Raw genomic sequence first — 3,170 nt, forward strand, 5'->3', positions numbered from 1 at the left:
CTACGGCCTGGCACGGTTATGGGACACGAAGACCAGGAGCCCAGAGGAGGCCTTGGGACAATGGTAAGTAATGTATGTTATGATAGGAAGACCAGGACCCCATGCTACGGCCTGGCACAGAGTTAGCTTGGACTAATTGGTGACAAGTTCACCCAACCCTTATGTGAATTGTCTGTGTTATGATGCATTTCATAGGAGCATGTTTGATAATATGTTTTATGGTTCTACTCACTGGGCTTTTAGCTCACCCCTCTCCCTTTACCCCCAGGCTTGCAGGTACAGGATAGAGCAGGAGTCTGGTTAGAGTAAGGAAGTTCTGTTTATGTAATAGCTAGCAATGGACATGATCAAATTGTAAATGTAAAGTCTTAATCAGTATAGTCATGTAATGAGATGATGTATATGGATGTTAGAAGTATGATTGACCATAGATTGTGCTATCCCTTTAATACATGATCTTAGAGATTTTTACAATGTTTATGTAAACCAACTCAACGTATGTTATGTCACCCCTTGGGGGCATTGATGAGATCCCACAGAGGGATCAATGTTATGACAATGTTTATGCTCAGGTTGAGTTTGGTTGATGTTTATGGAAAGAAAAGTTTTAATTTTTATGCATGTTGTTGATCATGTATGGGATTATACAGGTTTACAGGTTTTATGTCAGGCTTGCTACGGGTCCCGGCGGCCTTAAGCCGATCTGGATCCTAGCGCCGGTAGCGGTCCGATTTTCGGGTCGTTACATACTATGTGAGGTAATTCTTCGGGCCAACTACTCTTGGCTTGGTCGAGCCTTTTCTTTAGCCCCAATAATATAGTCATGTTTGTGACTTCTGTTATACCATTGGATTGGAGGTGGTAGGCTAAGTTGAACCTCAAATTGACCTCCCCTTTTAAACCTTCTGCTTGCAAACTGAGTTCCATTATCAATAATTATTATTTTGGATATTTCAAATCATGTGAATATATTTTTATTGACAAAAGAGATTGCTTGTTGGGTAGAGATGGACTGTACTGCCTAAGCTTCTGCCTATTTACTGAAGTGGTCTACTGCCACGATAATAAACTTTCTTAACGCCGATGCCTTGGAAAAATGGCCTAGGATGTCTATCCCCCACTGAAAGAAAGGCCAGGGATTTTCAATGGCCACTTGCATTTCTCCCAATGTCCTAGGGATGCTTGCATGTGCCTGGCACCTTTGACACTTCTAGATAAGTTGCTTCGCATCCTGTATTATCATGGGCCAGTAGTATCCTTTCCTGAATGCTTTCCGAGCGATTGTCCGAGCTCCCTCATGACTCCCACAATCACCTTCATGGATGTCTTTCAAGATTTCCAGGCCTTCCTCCTCTATAACACATCACAACCATGACTGGGCGGAGGACCTCTTATATAACCAACCATCAATTATTGCGTGCTTAGAAGAATTTCTTATTACATGTTTGGCTAATAAATCATCAGTTGAAAGATCATCTTATGTCAAGAATTTGTATACGAGCATCATCCATGACTCTCCTTCTTCTATGGAGAAAGACTCTTCCATTTCTATCGTCGGAGTGTGCAACTCCTTAAACTGGAATGGTTGGGTTAAGTGCTATTCACCTGCTGCCGCCATCTTGGCTAATAGATTTGCCTCTTCATTGTTACCTCTAGCCACTTGGTAAAGTTTGCAGCTGCTTTATCCGTCCTTGATTTCCTTCATTATGGACCAAACCTTCTCCTCATATTTGACAAGATTCGATTCTCGGACCTTGAATTGTCTCTGCCACTAATTAATAACCAATTATGAGTCACTAAAAACAACTGATTTTTTGATACCTAGCTCCTTGATGATTCTTAGGGCCATTATTGCTGCCTCATACTCAGCTATGTTGTTGGTGTTAGTGTATATGCCCTAGGCCATTATCTTGGACCTTTATGTATGTCGTTTTGGTTATTAATAAAATAGGTTTTTATCATTATTATTTGTTTACATGTTACATAATAATGATTATCATCCCTGGTTACTTATTATTATGTTGATAATAATAAAACATAGCTAGTATGATTATTGATTGATAATTATGAGATGATTATGTATATGTTGATATAATTCAATAATCATAGATACTTGTTAGAGAACAAAGTATTGGATGGACCCGCTGACTCGCGGTTGTCGAAGCCGGTAAAAAATAATCTCTCTGGTTATCAACAATTTACAACTGTAGATAGTGGTGAAAGGATCGAATCCACAGGGAATTGAGAACTTACCTATTTTCCTTATCAAGACCAATAAAATAAACTGAAAAAGAAATAAACTGAAACGAGATAAACGGAAAGCAAAATCAACTGAAAGCGAAATAAACTGAAAGCAAAACAAACTGAAACGAGATAAAACTGAAAATGAGATAAACTGAAAGTAAAACAAACTGAAACGAGATAAAACTGAAAACGAGATAAACTGAAAGCGGAATAAAAATAAATTGCAGTAAAAGTCAAATGGAGGGTTTGAGATTGATTTGATTAACAAACTACTGAAAGCAATTAAAATAAGTGAATAATAAAATAAAAGAGAAATAAATAATAAGAAAGCTCTAGTTGAAGAATTGGATCTACTTCAGTTGTTGGGATTGATCATTGACATTTAGTTTCTTTTAATTGATTCAATAGATTAGTTATGGAGATGGAAGACGCTTCTCACCACCAAGTCTCTCCTTATGATTAAACCAATTAGAGAACGTCCTCTAATTAATTACTAATTAACAAATTGCCAAGGAACGTCCTTGGGCCTTAGGCATCAAACAATTATTAATTGCATGAAGAAAGAGAGAGATCCAATCCTAACTACTCAAACGCATGAGATATTGCTAGATCATACAATTTCCTTAGTTTTTACACCAAGTGTTCTTATGTTTGAATAATCCAAGCAATTACGAACTTAAATCACCCAAACTAACATATTATTACCTTGCAATCAAGAATCAATTGGCCATATTGATCAAAACAACAAAGCAACAATGGAATTAAGCATGAGATTGTATGAATATTGAATAACAAAAGATAAACAATGTTTGATCAAGTCTCCCAATCCATAAAAAAACTAAAGCATCACCTAATTTTCAACTAGAATAAAAGATTTCAGCATCTCATGGCTGAAAAAAAAAAACCAAAAATAAAAGAAGAGAAGA

This window comes from Manihot esculenta, chromosome 1 (assembly GCF_001659605.2).
Source record: "Manihot esculenta cultivar AM560-2 chromosome 1, M.esculenta_v8, whole genome shotgun sequence".
Classification (NCBI taxonomy): Eukaryota; Viridiplantae; Streptophyta; class Magnoliopsida; order Malpighiales; family Euphorbiaceae; genus Manihot; species Manihot esculenta.